This window comes from Babylonia areolata, chromosome 27 (assembly GCF_041734735.1).
Source record: "Babylonia areolata isolate BAREFJ2019XMU chromosome 27, ASM4173473v1, whole genome shotgun sequence".
Classification (NCBI taxonomy): domain Eukaryota; kingdom Metazoa; phylum Mollusca; class Gastropoda; order Neogastropoda; family Buccinidae; genus Babylonia; species Babylonia areolata.
In genome coordinates this window covers 17,341,364-17,358,863 of record NC_134902.1, presented here as the reverse complement: position 1 = coordinate 17,358,863, position 17,500 = coordinate 17,341,364, and positions in this window count along the sequence as shown.

The window sequence follows — 17,500 nt, the reverse complement described above, 5'->3', positions numbered from 1 at the left end:
ACGCAACGTCCTGGATTTTTGCATGAACCCACAAAACTGAAAGAGGCAGGCAGACAGACAGACAGACAGACAGGCGGAGAGGCAGACAGAAAGATAGAGAGAGTGGGAGAGAAGAGGCGGGAGAGGTAGCTCTATGATTAACAAGGTGGATGAGAAACAAAATCGGCCACCGAGATTCGAACATAGGACCCTCACTCAGTCCACACCAACCTGCCTGTGCCGTAAGCCCCCCCCCCCCACCCCTACCCCCCCGTCGATATAAAATAATAATGTATATCGTATGCAGACAATCTAAACCACAGGCAGGTCATCAATTAAAGAGCACGTAATCTATTATAATTATCATGCATGCATCCTGTTGGGTAATAGAAACACGAACACACATCCGTAATTTTCCTCATCCCGGAAAGCATAATGTGGCTATCTAAATAAATGAGATGAAACACGGTGGAAAAAGTACCCCCTCTTCACCCCCCCCCCCCGCCCCCCCCCAAAAAAAAAAAAAAATCACAAAAAACCACCACCAACAAAATACCCCCCAAACCCCCACAAAACAACCAAAAAAAAAAATAATAATAAAAAATAAATTTTTTTTTATTTTTTTTTTAAACCCAACATCATCAGTTTCCAATCTCCCGGTCGGCTTCATTCCTGCCGCCAGGGTTTTTTGTCTCTGGTTTAGGGATAGACAAAGGTAGGTAGTTGGGGTTTTTTTGGGGGGGTGGGGGTGGGGGGGTTACAGGCAAGGTAAGAGTTGTCAGCCTTGTCCCTGACCTATTAATTATTAACCCAGAGGGTGTGGTCGTGCATGTTTCCCTCTGCTACCCTACACTACTACAGTCCTCTACCCTTTGGACGCCTAACAAACAGTAAAGTAGTGTTAACTCACTCCATTCACAAAGTACGCAACTTCAAGTCAGTGCTGCTTACACTACCAATTCAGCTAGCACACAGGTAAATAAAATGTACATTGGAACAAACCCAGACACTTCCTCAAAAAAAAAAAAAAAAAAAAAAAAAAGGAAGCGCCGGGCCTGTCCTTATACCCATCATTTGACACGTGCACACAGCAGCGAAGACAGAAGAAATGTGCAAACACAAATTAAGCTTTTATTCAAGACTGGCATAATAGCCTCTTCAATCCTGACCAAGCCACACAGAACACATGGACAATACAGAACAAACACATGGTTGCCTCGGTGATTTTTTCAACTGGAAATTAACAAATAATGAGGCCAGGAGATGAAATGACCTGGGGGAAGTTATGCTGGCTGGAGTCTCCTGGTCTCATTATTTGTTAATTCCCTTTGGACACCTAGTTTGGGGAGCATCACCCCACCCACCCACCCACCCCCACCCCTCCCTCCCACCCACCCACACACACCCAACCCCACGAGGATCACACTACAGACTCCAGCCAGCATAACTTCCCCGGGTCACTGAGACACACAAGCCCCATCCACACCACTTCCCCCCCCCCCCCGCCCCCCCACTCACCCCTCTCTCCCATCACCAACCACGCCAAGGTAAGTGTATGTTGCTCCTCTGGGCAACGAAGTATCAAGAACTTCGTGTAACAATCTCTATGGAACAGTCATTGAACATCCGTCCATTTCAGCCCATGCCCCCGTGTCACACATCCAAGGACGTCTGTCCAAACTGGGTGGGTGGGGGTGGTGGTGGTGGGGCGGGGGGGGGGGGGTGCGGGGGGGTTTCGGGGTGAGGTGGGAGAAGACACTCTCAAAGTCGGTAGGTACAAAGACGGGCGCAATAGCCGAGTGGTTAAGGCGTTGGACTTTCAATCTAAGGGTCCGGGGTTCGAATCACGGTGACGGCGCCTGGTGGGTAAAGGGTGGAGGTTTTTACGATCTCCCAGGTCAACCTATGTGCAGACCTGCTAGTGCCTGAACCCCCTTCGTGTGTAGACGCAAGCAGAACATCAAATACGCACGTTAAAGATCCTGTAATCCATGTCAGCGTTCGGTGGGTTATGGAAACAAGAACATACCCAGCATGCACACCCCCGAAAGCGGAGTATGGCGGGGTGAAAACGGTCATACACGTAAAAGCCCACTCGTGTACATACGAGTGAACGTGGGAGTTGCAGCCCACGAACGAAGAAGCAGAAGAAGAAGAAGAAGAAGGCAGGTACAAAGAGTGCAAGAATGTATCATGTGAAACAACAAGAAGAAGAAGAAAACAGACACCCAAGAGCAGCGTAGTCACTGAATGCCTCACACGATAACGATCAAACGATAACGATCAAACGATAGCGAAAAACGAAGGTATCCGTTTTGCGTGATAACTGCTGTTCCTCCAAACTCCTCCTGTGTTAAGGAAGTCCATCATGTGCGTTGCAGGCTGTAACTAATTTTTTAGTCCCCTACCATTTAGGCGAGACTGCACACACACACACACACACACACACACACACACACACACACAGACGCACTCACACAGACGCGCGCGCACACACACACACGTACGCACGCACACGCGCGCACACAGACACAGAGACACACACACACACGCACACATACACACACACACGCACACACACACAGAAAATTGGTTAGATGCTGGGACTTCCAATCCCAGTGTTCACCAATGCAAAACAAGAGTTCGAGCCCTCACTTCGGCAATGTGTTGTGCCCTTCGAAATGAGACACTGTGATCCGATTTTTCCCTCACTCTACCCAGGCGGTGTGAATGCGTCACCCGATTTCTGTCAGGGAACAGTATCAAAGCGGTACAAGGAGAGAACTGCCCCCCTCCCCCCCCCCCCCCTACATTTCTCCACCGAACACTGGACACGGTGATTTTTTTTTATGAAATTCACCACCCCTCTGGCCATAAACGGTCACGGGATTCAAAACCCTTTCTTTTAACTCACTCAGTACGGCCAGTCCTCTCTTCTCCTCTACACAGACCCCTCGGATGTCCAGTGGGTGTCTGAATGACCCAACCTTTAGCTTCCGTCGTCAGAATTGTGGTATTCTTTGTCAACATTCACCGTCTTCAGTATAAGAGCCTTCCGCTTGCAATATTTTGATGATGGTAACTGGGGTGAAACGCTGTTAACGTCGTCTCTTTCGCCGTTCGTATGGAAAGAGTTAATCAACCTACCACTTGACCTCTCTGGCATGGGGGGGTTGTTGCCCCTACCAGAAGCACAAGATTCCAGTCAACATAACTCTCTGGGTCACTGCGACACACAAGCCCCCTCCTCCCCCCCCCCCCCTCACGCCCCTCCACGACCCCAACCCCCACCCCCACCCCACCACACGTCAAGGCGGGTGATCTTCAGGGAGAGTAGAAGTATCAATAACGTCATGTTACAATCTGCCCAGAACATTCACCCAACACCTCTCCATTTCACCCCCAGCCAAGGGCCACACGTCCCTAGGTGTCTGTCAATACAGGTTAAAAAAAAAAAAAAAAAGAAGAAAGAGACAAACATTGGGAGTTACAAAGCGTGCAAGAATGGTGAAAAAACAACAACAACGAAAAAACAACTAAGCAACATACACACACACACCAAGAGCAGCTTTGGCGACTGATCAAACGATAGTGAAAAGCGAAGGTATCCATTTTGCCGTGTGATAAATAACTGCTGTTTTCTTCTGCCTGGAAGGAAGAATCCATCCTGTGCATATGCTGTGATAACGAATCCTTCATTCCCCTATCTGCTAGCTGAGTTTAAACACACACACACACACACTACACGCACACACACACACATACAACACGCACACACACACGCACACACATACAACACACACACACGCACGCACGCACGCACGCACACATACATACACACACATACAACACGCACACACACACACACACACACGCACACACACACACACAACGTGTGTGCACACCCGTATCATGTATGATAGTCGTGTCCAACAATGACCATCAAAACAGCAGAGGAGGTAACTGCTGCCCCAACTATCTGGACTAGAATATGATTATCGTGGAGAGTGTCTTACCCAAGTTACACCCCCACTCTCTCGCCCAAAGGGTTTATGGACAGTCGGCGTTGGGATGGTTCCTAAAGGCCAACTAGCCTTAAAAAGGCTGCAGCACTAAGAGCCTGTGCAGTCTGGCCTCCTGGTTTGAGAGTCATAGTCCTTCACAAAAGACTTAAGCTGCAAATGACTTCCCACTGCAATGGAAAAACCATTGATCACACACACCCTTAACTCACTCGGTACGGCCAGTCCTCTCTTCCACTGGACATCCGAGGGGTCTGTGTAGAGGAGGTGTCTGAATGACCCAACCTTTAGCTTCCGTCGTCAGAATTGTGGTATTCTTTGTCAACATTCACCTCTTCAGTATGAGAGCCTTCCGTTTGCAATATTTTGATGATGGTAATTGGGGTGAAACGCTGTTAACGTCGTCTCTTTCGCCGTTCGTATGGAGAGAGTTATCATATCAACACTAAACAGGCACACCAACATCGTTTGTTCACTGTGCATGTACGAGTGTGCTGTGTTGTAATAAAACATGCGATGTATATTATATTGACAAGGTCGCCTCGCATACACGTTATATGCCATGCATGTATTGAGTCTTTCCTGAAGTGCTCAGTGTTCGTATCACACTTCACTTAACTCTTTCCGTACAAACGAGGCGACGATGACAGCGTTTCTCCGCTGCTGACTCCATTAACATGTTGCGAGCGGAAGGTGCTCTCATTGAACACATGGGTGAAGAAAAAGAGCACCGCATTTCTGACAATAGAAGCCACAGGCTGGGCCATTCAGACGCCAACTGGATATTAGATTGGGTCCCCTTGAGAGGTAAAAAAAAAAAAAAAGGGAAAAAGACTGACTATCCCGAGCGTGTTAATCCTCGTTAAAAAAGTATAAAAAAAACCAAACATATATATATATATATATATATATATACATATATGTGTGTGTGTGTGTGTGTGTGTGTGTGTGTGTGTGTGTGTATTCATATATGATTATGCTTACATATCAATTCGCTGGTTCAAAGAATTTATTTTTTTTAAAAGACCCCTCCTTCCACGAAGCTAAATGTTTTGTCCACTTGACAACTGGAACAAAATTAAGTATCATATCTTTAAAAGAGAGAGAGAGAGAGAGAGAGAGAGAGAGAGAGAGAGAGAAGATCTGTGCACACACACACACGCACACACACACACACACACACAAAATCATCAATATGCAGACATCGCAAGAACCACAAACCAAATATGCTTTCCCAGTCTTTTCCTTGTGGCGGTACCTTCGGAAGCCGATAATAATGCAATGAAGATCCCTTGTCTTGGGGGGGGGGGGGGGGGGGGGGGGGTCTGGAGTGTAGTTCATCCAATTTCACGAGTTTCTTGAGGGAAAAGAAAACAAAAAAACCCAAGAAGCCCTGAAGTCATCAGAAAGCTTTAAACCTGCCACCCCCCAAAAAAAACACGTACCACACGAAGCACCGCTGGATGATACAACAGGCAACGTCACAGGGACCTTGTATCCTGAAACCCTATCCTGCCCCCGGAGGGCTGCAGCTGTCTCTTTGGGCCAATTGCCCTGCACTCTTCTCCTCAGCTCTGACACTGTCGCTCCCAATTATTGTGCAGGTTAGGGGTTCTTTTTTTTTTTTTGCACGCACACACACACGCACACACACACACACACACACACTCACACACACACACACACCTCCCCCTCCATCCCTCCCTCACTTTGTGCGCTTCCTTTACCATTACATTATAGCTGGCTGGATGGAGAGAGGTGAGCGTGTGCGTGCGTGTGTGTGTGTGTGTGTGTGTGTGTGTGTGCGTGCGTGTGTGTGTGCGTGCGTGCGTGTGTGTGTGTGTGTGTGAGAGAGAACTGTGGGAGAGGGGTTTGGGATGAGGTGGTGGGGGTGTGGGGGTATGCTGACCGCTTGCTTCCTGGTCCAAGCCGCTACGACCACAGGCGCAGTTCCATGGTCAGTCTTTAAAAGAACAAGGCGAAAAGAACGGTCGAACACGGCAATTAATCTCTCTCTCTCTCTCTCACACACACATACAACACACACACACAAACACACACACACACAAACACACATACAACACACACACACACACACACACACACATACACACACACATACAACACACACAAAACAGGCACGGTTATAACTGTAATGGTGGAAGTGACAGAAACCGCACGCATACAAGCAATCGTCAAGAACAGAATCAGAATGCGTAGTGCTCAGAAACACGCTGCTCTCTTTGAACGAAGATAATCATTGTGACCTCAGGACTAAGGAGATTGGCTTGGTGGCAGGGGGTTGGGAGAGCGGGGATGGAGGAGGGGAAGGGGGGGGGAGCTGAGGGGGAGGGGGATTGTTTTTGTTGTTGTTTTTTTTAGAAGGCGAGGCAGATCATTACGACATACACGCTTCATAGTGGATCGCTGTAAAACAACAGCAACAACAACAATAATAACAACAACAAAAAACACGTTTATATCCGGATCACTGTTCAAGCATGAACTTTACACATGTATGTGCGTCTTTTCTGTCTGTCCATCTCTCATGCCAGATTTGTTACCAGTTTCACACACACACACACACACACGCCACACACACACACACGCCACACACACACGCGCGCGCGCGATGTATTTAACCTTCGACCGTTACTGGGGCATGGAGGGATTTCAGAAAATAAGATAAGGTAAAGTAAAGTAAGGGTTTACATTCCTTCATCTGCATCAAAGTCTCCAATGCGATCTTACAAGTCTTAATGAGTTTACCAAGTCTAAAAAAAGAACCCCTTTTCTTGCGCGCGCGCGCTCACACACACACACACACACACACACACACATTCTCTCCCCCCCTTCTCTCTCTTTCTCTCTCTCTCTCTGCCTTTTTTGCGCACACACAAAGACACAGACGCAGAGACCGAGACAGACAGACAGACAGACAGACAGAGACAGAGAGAGACAGACACTGAGAGAGAGAGAGGTAGAGAGAGAGAGAGAAGGGGAGAGAGAGAGACAGAGAGAGAGAGAGAGAGACAGAGAGAGAGAGAGAGACAGAGGGTGAGCGGAAGAGAAGTGAAGCAGTTCAGGATTACAGGAAACAACCACTCTTGGGATACTGTCATCCAAAGGACAGCGGTCAATACGCGATAAGAACTGAAACGTTTAGACTTTTTTTTTCTGCATCATATCAAAAAGTACCTTTCTGTACAGACACACACACACACACACACACACACACACACACACACACACACAGAGGATAATCAGACCAATCTATCCTCGTTCAGCTCTGCGTGTGGGTGTTACATCTGCGCTTCTCCACTCACCTGCCATGCTAACCACAGAGATGAAGCACATCAGCTAAGCAAAAAAACCAAACCCCAAAATGGTTAAAACACAAACCTGCCAACTAAGATCACGAGAAACTAGAAAACAAAAAAAAAAGAAAACAAAAGCCCAAAACATCAACAACATAAAACAAAAATCGAAAACGTATACAAAACAAACAAACAAACAAGAAATCAACACACACACACACACACACACACAAAAATACTAACCTGGTATAGAAAGCAAATTGGATGCACCTGAACCCAGGACGTGGCTTGGTGTTGAACAATTTATCATTTTCTTGCCACCTGAAAAGAAGAAGAACAAACACACACACACACACACACACACACACACACACAAGAACTTAATGACATAATCATATAATAAAAAGCATAAAATACACACACAAAAATTACAACAACAAAAAACAAGAAAAACAAAACAAAAACAAAAACGCATGAATACACATGTGCAGGCAGGGACCTCGTACATTCCAGGCGCTAAAAAACGCACAAAAAAAACCCTAACGAAAGCAAACATTTATCAGGTGAACCCCCCCCCAAAAAAAAACAACAACAACAACAAAAAAACAACAACAAAAAACCCAAAAAAAACCCACAAGAGTCATAAAGTGTATTTTGTGGTTAAAAAAAAGAAGAAAACCACGTGAAATGATTGCAAAGGCAGCGAATTAGAAAAAGACGAAGTGAACAAGGAATGAAAAAAAAAAAAAAAAAATCAAAGTGTGGAAAAAAAACAACACCTGAAATAATTAATTATGGCAGCAACACAAAAGCGAACATATTTTAAGATACAGAGGGGGATGCACAGAACGACCTCTCCTCCCCCTAAAAAAATAAAATAAAATAAAATAAAATAAAACACCACTACCAGCAACAACAAAAAAGCAAGGTTTGCAACATCGGAAAAAAAAAAAAAAACTTTCTAAAAACTCAGCATAAACGCATTTTGAAGATTAAGTTGGAATGCCATTGACTGATGCTTTCTTTCCAACCCCCCCACCCCACCCCCCTCCCCCACTCCCCCCAACCCTCCCTTCCTCCCCTAGTTTAGATTGTGAAGAGGAAAAGCATTATCAAATTTGCGAATGGAACGTACAATTAACAACAACAAAAAAACAGACAACCAGCCGCCGTGGCGAAGTGGTTAGCGTCGCGGACTGACGGCTGGGAGGACGCGGGTTCGAATCCCAGCGGAAGTGGGTTTTTCGGCCCGTGGCCGGCTCCTACCCAGAGTTGAGTGTGTTGTGGGCTTAAATGGGGAGACTGGGACCACACGGTCGAGTGTCATCCACTTCAAGGATGCGTCTTTGGGTGTGTTGCTCTAATTACCTGACCAACACTGCAAATGTCTGTATCTCTCGGGCCTGGTTAACGCCAGGATATCATTATGACAGGAAGCGTAGAGTACAACCTTGTCACGCAGTCCCAAACCAAAATGGACCTCCATCGCAACATCGTCATCGTCATAGTCATCCTCCTCCTCCTTCATCATCATCAATATAAACAAAATAGTCTCAAAGTCTGTGGCCTTTCATTCCCCTGCTCTCATGGTGACCTCAGTTTCGATACCCCTCCACTTCTGTGCTTGGGGTGAGTCCTGTCAATGTCTTCGGTGTTGGCAGATTCGTGGGGGGCTGTTGTTTGGGGGACGTGGTGGCAGTCTCCACTCAGTCTGGTTCCGCGGACTAAGCCATTATTGTCGTTAGTAGGGGGCTTAGTAGGTGGTGTCCTAAGTAGGTTGAATCAGAACAGGCACCACTGAACACCACCGAAGTGACTCAGCAGCAGTGCAGGGTCTCCTCTGGTGTGTGGCCTCCTGGCGACCTAACATCGATGGTTCCCTGCGGACTGCCGACGCTAGAACTGTGACGGACGAACCCGGGTGTGGCCGTGTAGGGGGGAATCTAAATGAGCGGCGTGGGAGTAATGCCACTGAAACGGTGCAGATGATGGGGCAGCAAAAAAAAAAAAAAGAGAAGAGTTGTATATACCTTCAAAAGAGAGGGTGGTCAGACCAATGGACACAAAGTGATGTCTGTAAAAAAAAAAAAAAATAAATAAATAATTTAAAAAGGCCCATTTTCGAACGGTTCTGATGAACTGGAGGTTACAAATTCAAATCTTAGTCTAAGCGTAGCTGTATCGTTGTAGACCTTACAACTATATGGTTGGTGATATCCAATGAATATCGTTGGAAGCCACTCGACTGAGGGGTGTAAGCAGGCCTTTAGAAGCCGCTGAGCTGTCACTCTAAGGTGAGCTCAGCGAGCAGGATTTTCTGTTCCCTTAATCAACAACGTGGAATTCAAACTATCACTGTTTTCTTGAACACTTAAATTAGTTTAACGGAATTTCTCTGTGTGTGTGTAGGATGGCACGTGAATGTTTGGTACATGCATAAAGTGTGGGATATGTATGACATTGTTTAGAAATTAAGATAATCTGATTCATAACAATAATAATTGTGTGTGCTGCACTGCGCGTGTAGTATTATGTGTGCTTGATGTGGGCTGAAAGTGTATCTTCGAAGTCAGATAACCCTTACATAGTCTACGCATGAGAGTAAATGCACAAAATTATAACCAACTGTGGTGCAGTCCATGGCTCAAGAATCTGTTCCATACGGAAGAACAGATACTGATGGCACAAGGGAAAAAAAAAACGTATACTGCGTGTTTGTGGAGAGAGGACGGGGGAAAGTTCAGAAGCTTTTCAAGGGTCAACGGAGACCTCACGTGCTCATTGTACTTGTCCACAACTTTGTTGCACACACACACTCAAGAGAGGAAGGTGACAGATGGTCAAGACGCTTATCTGCTAATACACTGTCCGTGAGGGTCTGGGTTCGATTCCCGCTCTTGCCCTTTCTCACAAGTTTGGAAAAAAAAAAAAATCAAACCCAAGCGTCTAGTCAATTTGGATGAGTTCGACGGGCGCAATAGCCAAGTGGTTAAAGCGTTGGACGGTCAATCTGAGGGTCCCGGGTTCGAATCACGGTGACGGCGCCTGGTGGGTAAAGGGTGGAGATTTTTACGATCTCCCAGGTCAACATATGTGCAGACCTGCTAGTGCCTGAACCCCCTTCGTGTGTATATGCAAGCAGAACATCAAATACGCACGTTAAAGATCCTGTAATCCATGTCAGCGTTCGGTGGGTTATGGAAACAAGAACATACCCAGCATGCACACCCCCGAAAACGGAGTATGGCTGCCTACATGGCGGGGTAAAAACGGTCATACACGTAAAAGCCCACTCATGTGCATACGAGTGAACGCAGAAGGAGGAGAAGAAGAAGAAGGATGAGTTGACAAACCGGAGGTCCCATCTGCAGCATATGCGCTTCGTGCACTGAAAAGAACCCATAGCAACAAAAAATGTTGTCCTGTGGTAGAATTCGGTTAACTCTCTCCACACGAACGGCGAAAGAGACGACGTTAACAGCGTTTCACCCCAATTACCATCATCAAAATATTGCAAGCGGAAGGCTCTTATACCGAAGAGGTGAATGTTGACAAAGAATACCACAATTCTGACGACGGAAGCTAAAGGTTGGGTCATTCAGACACCCACTGGACATCCGATGGGTCTGTGTAGAGGAGAAGAGAGGACTGGTCGTACTGAGTGAGTTAAAGGAATCCAGTCTGCATACACTCAAGGCCTGAAAAGCGTGCTGGGTTATGTTGCTGACAGGCATCTGCCTGACAGATGTGGGGGTGTAGCGTGTACGGATTTGTCCGAATGCAGTGACGCGTCATGGACCAACAAACTGAAACTGAAACTACACAACTGTGTCAATGTCGTCAACAAGGGTATGCCTTGTCAGCAGCTACGTCATTGTCATCAACCCAGGGTATGTTTTGTCAGCAACTATGTCATCGTCATCAATCAAGGGTATGCCTTGTTTCGCAATTATGTCATCAATCAAGGGTATGCTTTGTTTCGCAATTATATCATTGTCATCAATCAAGGGTATGCTTTGTTTCGCAATTATATCATTGTCATCAATCAGGGTATGCTTTGTTTCGCAATTATATCATTGTCATCAATCAAGGGTATGCTTTGTCAGCAACTAAGTCATTGTCATCAATCAAGGGTATGCTTTGTCAGCAATTACGTCATTGTCATCAATCAAGGGTATGCTTTGTCAGCAATTATGTCATTGTCATCAATGTCTTCTTCTCTTCTTGCTCTTTTTCTCTCATTAGTGCGTCTGTGCGCACGCACTCGCATGTACACGTATGTAAACATGCGAGGGGTGTGTGTGTGTGTGTGTGTGTGTGTGTGTGTGTGTGTGTGTGTGTGTTTAGGGGAGGGGAGGGGAGGTGTGCATATATGTTCGCGTGTTTGCCACTGTGTGTGTGTGTGTGTGTGTGTGTGTGTCTGTGAGTGCACAGACACTTTTGCACGTGCGAGCATTCAAGCGTGTCTCCCACAACGCCGCGCATCACGATTCGTGTTCACTCATGCGCACTACGCGAGCTGCATTCATTCCTCAGTGCATCATTCCCCTTCACCCCCCCCCCCCCCCCCCGTGCCCCCCCCCCCCCCCCCCACACCACCGACGCATCGCACCATCACGCAACGTACCTCTACTGTGAGGACGGAGACTCACGCAACGTTTACACCGGGATGCATAATCTGACGACAGCAGTAGCTCTCTGCCCACAAAGCTCATTCATTTGTCCGATTACCGCGGACGCGGACGCAGCCCCCCCCCCCCCCCCCCCCCCACCCTCCCCTCGCCCCCACCACCACAACCCCCTCCACCACTCGCAAGGCTTTCGTTTCCCTCCCTATTTAATATGCAACAAGCTGGGTCCCTTATCAAAAGTCAGGATCTGCCGACAATCTGTAGGATCCCCCCCCCCCCCTGCCGCGGTTTTAGGGCCTGGTCTAAAACGGCGAAGGTTCCCCCAATCTCCCCACACCCCACCCCACCCCCTGCCTCGAGGGAGTTGACAGTCATGGCGCTGTTATGGGACATCGCGAGCGCTCTTCAAAGGGAAAAAGCTAGACTGAACAAATCGTCCCTCCCTCTCTCCTGGTTTTGTGGGCAATCGTGCGTGCGTGCGTGCGTGCGTGTGCGTGTGTGTGTGTGTGTTCGAGCATGGGTGTAGGAGAGAGAGAGAAGGGGGAGGGAGGGAGGGAGGGAGGGGAAAATTTAGAGAGAGAAAGAGAAGAAAGAAAGAGGAAGAAAAGAAAAAAGAGACATACTGCAGGTCTCGCCCCATGACCAGGTTATATAGTCTCTCATCTGGTTCGTTGTAACTAGCTCAGAGAGAGAGAGAGAGAGAGACAGAGACAGACAGACAGAGACAGACAGAGACAGAAGAAAGAGAGAAAGAGATAGAATAAGAGAGAGACAGCGAGTGAGGGATGGAGAGTATGAATAGGACCGAGAGAGAGAGAGAGAGAGAGAGAGAGAGAGAGAGAGATGAATGAGTAAAAGGCATGGGCGTATGGGACAGGCACTTACTGCATGATACCACTGCTTATTAATGACATTAAATAATAAGATCACCATCACCATCATCATCATTATCATTGTTGTTATTATTATTATCATTATTGCTACTACTACTACTAATTATTATCGTCAGTTTCATGACTTTTGCGCAGATGTTTCAGAAAAAGGCCATCATTCCATTCTGCTATGCTTTTAAACATAGTAAAAAATAAAATAAAAAAATAAAATAAAAAAATTTCACTGCAGCCTTCACGTCATACATAATATAATTGACGTTGGAACAAACAATGATTGCTGTTGGTGTGCTTGCTTATCGTTTGAATGCCGTTTCTGTCTGCGTCAGCACACCGTTCTTTTCGTGGTGTTATGTCAGACGTGTGAAAAGTGATGCACACACCGTGACCGATGGAAAAAAAACCGCAGGGCTCCGCATTCATGGCCATAAAAATACGCTTGTAATGATACAGGCGAGTTTATTAGACAGGAGCGAACCTTTTTGTCTACAGTGAGTGAACTAGACTGTGTCGAAAAGGCAGCTAGCTATTCGTTTTACTTCTAAGTGTGTAGAACTGAGGTTTTCAGTTTGTTTTTCAAGGAGGCGTCACTACGTTTTGGACGAATCCGTAACTTCATTGTTCGCTGCACTACATCTGCCAGGAAGATGCCATACAACATCATTACCCAACGCACTTGACAGGCCTTGAATGCATGCACATAATTATATTTGTATTCCTATCAGAGAGGATTTCGGTTGTAGAATTTTGCAGGAGGACAAGACGTTTGCTGCCATGGTTTCTTTTTCAGTGTGCCAAGAGCGTGCTGCACACTGGACCTTGGTTTATCATCTCATCCAAATGACTAGATGCTCAGTGTGATTTTTCAGTCAAACTTGGAAGAAAAGGCAAGAGCGGGATTCGAGCCATCACAGACACTGTATTGGCAGATGAGCGTCTTAACCATTCCGCCACCTTCTACGGATTCTGTTAGGCTGGAAATATCGTAGAATGTCACCACAGCCTTCGAGTTATACATATATAACTGACGTCACACAAACAACGATTGCTGTTGGTGTGCTTGCTTATCGTGATTGCTGTTAGTGTGCTTGCTTATCGTTTGTTAAGTCGCTATACTGGTGCGTCAGCACACCGTTCTTTTCGTGGTGTTATGTCAGACGTGTGAAAAGTGACGCACACACCGTGACTGATGGAAAAAAACCGCAGGGCTCCTCATTCATGGCCATAAAAATGCGCTTGTAATGATACAGGTGACTTTATTAGACAGTAGCGAACCTTTTTGTCTACAGTGAGTGAACTAGACTGTGTCGAAAAGGCAGCTAGCTATTCGTTTTACTTCTAAGTGTGTAGAACTGAGTAAATTCTTAGGTTTTCAGTCTGTTTCTTAAGGAGGCGTCACTGCGTTTTGGACGAATCCGTAACTTCATTGTTCGCTGCACTACATCTTCCAGGAAGATGCCATACAACATCATTACCTAACGCACTTGACAGGCCTTGAGTGCATGCACATAATTATATTTGTATTCCTATCAGAGAGGATTTCGTTTGTAGAATTTTGCTGGAGGACAAGATGTTTGCTGCCATGGTTTCTTTTTCAGTGTGCCAAGAGCATGCTGCACACTGGACCTTGGTATATCATCCCATCCAAATGACTAGATGCTCAGTGTGATTTTTCAGTCAAATTTGGAAGAAAAGGCAAAAGCGGGATTCGAACCATCACGGACTCTGTATTGGCAGATGAGCGTCTTAACCATTCCGCCACCTTCTACGCATTCTGTTAGGCTGCAGATGTCGTAGAATGTCAACGCAGCCTTCGTGTTATACATATATAACTGACGTCACACAAACAACGATTGCTGTTGGTGTGCTTGCTTATCGTTTGTTAAGTGCACCGTTCTTTTCGTGGTGTTATGTCAGACGTGTGAAAAGTGACGCACACACCGTGACTGATGGAAAAACCGCAGGGCTCCGCATTTATGGCCATAAAAATACGCTTGTACATGATACAGGCGAGTTTATTAGACAGGAGCGAACCTTTTTGTCTACAGTGAGTGAACTAGACTGTGTCGAAAAGGCAGCTAGCTATTCGTTTTACTTCTAAGTGTGTAGAACTGAGTAAATTCTTAGGTTTTCAGTCTGTTTCTTAAGGAGGCGTCACTGCGTTTTGGACGAATCCGTAACTTCATTGTTCGCTGCACTACATCTGCCAGGAAGATGTCGTACAACATCATTACCCAACGCACTTGACAGGCCTTGAGTGCATGCACATAATTATATTTGTATTCCTATCAGAGAGGATTTCGTTTGTAGAATTTTGCGGGAGGACAAGACGTTTGTTGCCATGGTTTCTTTTTCAGTGTGCCAAGAGCGTGCTGCACACTGGACCTTGGTATATCATCCCATCCAAATGACTAGATGCTCAGTGTGATTTTTCAGTCAAATTTGGAAGAAAAGGCAAGAGCGGGATTCGAACCATCACGCACACTGTATTAGCAGATGAGCGTCTTAACCATTCCGCCACCTTCTACGCATTCTGTTAGGCTGCAGATGTCATAGAATGTCACCGAAGCCTTCGTGTTATACATATATAACTGACGTCACACAAACAACAATTGCTGTTGGTGTGCTTGCTTATCGTTTGTTAAGTCGCTACTGTCTGCGTCAGCACACCGTTCTTTTCGTGGTGTTATGTCAGACGTGTGAAAAGTGACGCACACACCGTGACTGATGGAAAAACCACAGGGCTCCACATTTATGGCCATAAAAATACGCTTGTAATGATATAGGCGAGTTTATTAGACAGGAGGGAACCGTTTGGTCTACAGTGAGTGAACTAGACTGTGTCGAAAAGGCAGCTGACTATTCGTCCATGTCGAACTGTGAAGAACTGAGTAAATCCTATAACAGAGAAATTAACTGGCACAGCCTTGATAATATAGGGCCTAAGCAGAATTGCCGTTGCATATAACCTTAAATAAAAATGAAACATAAGGAAACTGGTAGGAAGCAGGGGAGGGGTGTAGGGATGGGTGTAACATTATTATTATAGTATGAATGCTGCTGATGATGATGATGATGATGATGACGACGATGACGATTGTTGCTGAAGTTTTTGCAATGGTGATGATGATGGTGATGACGAATGTGACGACGATGCCACTGATGATGATGAAATGATGATGATGATGATGATGATGATGATGTTTGCTATTGAGGTTGCTGCTTTGTGCTTGTCACGTGTAAACATTCTGACCTTACGTCACTAAAGTTCAGCTGTCAAGCTGAAGACGACTGAAAAATCAATTAGAAGCGTGGGTATGTTTTCTCCACATGTGTGTTTTGAGTCATACGCAGCAAGTAGCGTTGCTCATTAGCTTCATAGGCAGAACAAATTCTCCGCCCCCCCTCCCCAACCCCCCACCCCCTCTCATTATCCTAGCCTTTTCTCTCATCGTCTCTCTGTCTGTTTCTGTCTTTCTTTCTGTCTCTGTGTGCTAGTAACAACTAAGCAGATGAGACTATAATCTGGTCATGGGGTGGTGAAACAAACAGCATGTACTAACCATGCGTAAAAAAAGCCCAGAACGCCAGTAAAAATGCTGGCCCTTGAAAATTCTATACAAGAATCCACTTCAATAGTGAAACAAACAGACTTGCAGACATAATAGAAAATAAAAAAGAGAAATATGAAAAAAATATGGGTGGTACCATACTGTAGTCGAGTGCTCTCCATGGGCAAAGCCGTCCAAATTTCACACAGAGAAATCTTCTCTCTCTCTCTCTCTCTCTCTTTCTTTTTAACAAAAAAATACGATAGATTACAACAGGCTGCAAAACGAAATAGATTTGACTGGGCAAAACGAGTCACGTTTGATTATCTTGATGGGTGTAGTTCGGTTTCGATATGCGCTTAATTTTCAGCAAACTTTTCTTTTTTTTAGTCTTTTTTCGAATCTTAATTTGTTTTTGATGCATCTTGAATTCGATCAGAGACTGATATTTTCTCAAGCCTTCCGAAATAAAAGTTTGCGTCTGAAATATTGTGTTGAATGTAACTGATGAACTCAAACATCAGTGCCTGCGTGCACGCACGCACGCACGCACACACACACACACACACACACACACACACACACACATTTATTTATATCTACATTGTTGTAAGTTAATACCTGTTGATATGCATACACATCTTCTCCCTCCAATGACACCTCATTCATTACACACCACAATCTCTTTATAACTTTAATTTCTTAGAATATAATTTTCCTTTAATACATATTATTAACAATTTCTAACGCTAATATTCACATGCATTCCCTTTCTTTCATCCACTGCTACTCCTCTTTCCGTCTAATAACACTTATAGTGAATAGACGTTAAACTGAAGATATATATATATATATATATATATATATAGAGATATATATAGATAGATAGATAGATATATAGATATATATATATATATATATATCACTCTCTCTCTCTCTCTCTCTCTCTCTCTCTCTCTCTCTCTCACACACACATTAACGCACTCACACACAATAACACAACACACACACATATGCATTAACGCACTCACACACAATAACACAACACACACACACACACACACACACACACTTGTTAGGGATCTGGGTCCATGACGTGAACTAGAGGCA